Genomic DNA, 1,767 nt, shown 5'->3' on the forward strand with positions numbered 1-1,767 from the left:
AACAAATCAAAGAACACGAATAGCCTTTCAAGATTGAGCTTAATCATAACAGGATTAAGAACATTTGATCTAGGATCAACTAGGCGATATTGACTTGAATAGATATTACGGTAAGTTTAATAAATCTAAGTCAAAGTTCGATATCGGTCCCTTCCGATGCATACTCCATGCATCCAACCTGAGCTTTACTTTAACCAATGCTCTGGAAAGAACATAGCACTTCTCCAAATGCAAGTAAACTCTATTGTAGATTATCATATCAGTAAAACCCTATGTCTGATAAAGCTAGGAAACTTTATTCACATAGTCATGTTTACTTTCCAATGTGTTGAAGGCACAATAAACAGGATCAAGTATGTGAAAAGGGTTTCAGACGAATTTATACATTATGTACATATAATGATGAAATAAATCATGTGAACCATGCAATATTAAATGTTATTTCTGATCTATATTAATAAGTAAATCTGATTACATTGAAATGAGTTTTATTTAGGGCATAAAACCTAATAGACACATCATTAGTTATCCATTTTTATAATCATAATTTGATCAATGATCATCTATATGAATGATCTACACTGTAAATGGATTAAATTACCGTTACACCCTACAATGTATTTTATCCTTAAAATACTTAACCCCGTATAAATGATATTTCAGCTTATGTGAAATGAGTACTCCACCATTTATTTTCGTTTGGTCAAGCTCGAAGGAGATCATCCTTTACTTACTATTCGCCAGATAGAAGCTATAGATTCCATGTTCATGTTAGCGCTCCCACTCAATTGCACTACCGTGTTCCCAAAATGTACGTATCACCCTGACCCAAAAGTAGGCTTAACTAACAAATCAAAGAACACGAATAACCTCTTGAGATTGAGCCTAATCATAACAGGAGTAAGATCATTTGATCTAGGATCAACTAGGCGATATTGACTTGAATAGATATTACGGTAAGTTTAATAAATCTAAGTCAAAGTTCAATATCGGTCCCTTCCGATGCATACTCCATGCACCCAACTTGAGCTTTACTTTAACCAATGCTCTGGAAAGAACATTGCATTTCTCCAAATGCAAGTAAACTCTGTTGTAGATTATCATATCAGTAAAACCCTATGTCTGATAAATCTAGGAATCTTTATTCACATAGTCTTGTTTACTTTCCAATGTGTTGACAACACAATAAACAGGATCAAGTATGTGAAAAGGGTTTTAGATGAATTTATTGTTGGAAATTTATTTTACCAGGATCTTAGATCTACTCACAAGTATGTTGATTAACACCCTAAATATGAACTTTCTAAAACGATGAAATAAACACATATAAAGTTTAGGAAACCTTACATTGGGTGCAGCGGAATATAATGACTCCTTCCGTTCAGATATCTAGCCCTTGATTCCTTTCTGTAGTAGAGCATTATCAATATCTGAACCTGGATCTCTTTCTCTGAATCTTTGACGCTGAAACCTCCTTCTTGTTGAAAGTCTTTCTTCACGATCTTCCTCACTAAGATTGAGGTATCACTTGCTGTGTGTGGGCACTACTCATACACTAAGGATTTCCAAAATTTAAGGAAGAAGAAAGAGAGAGTGGGTTCAGCCAAAGATAGGGAGAGAGAGAGGTTCAGTTTTTTCTGAATGAGAAGTGTCAGAAGAAAAGTGTAGAAATTTAGTGTAAATTTCCTGAAGCCTTCACTATCTATTTATAGCATTCCACTAGGGTTAGGTTTGAATTATTTGGCATTAAAATAATGAAAATATCAG

This window comes from Cannabis sativa, chromosome 8 (genome assembly GCF_029168945.1).
Source record: "Cannabis sativa cultivar Pink pepper isolate KNU-18-1 chromosome 8, ASM2916894v1, whole genome shotgun sequence".
Classification (NCBI taxonomy): Eukaryota; Viridiplantae; Streptophyta; class Magnoliopsida; order Rosales; family Cannabaceae; genus Cannabis; species Cannabis sativa.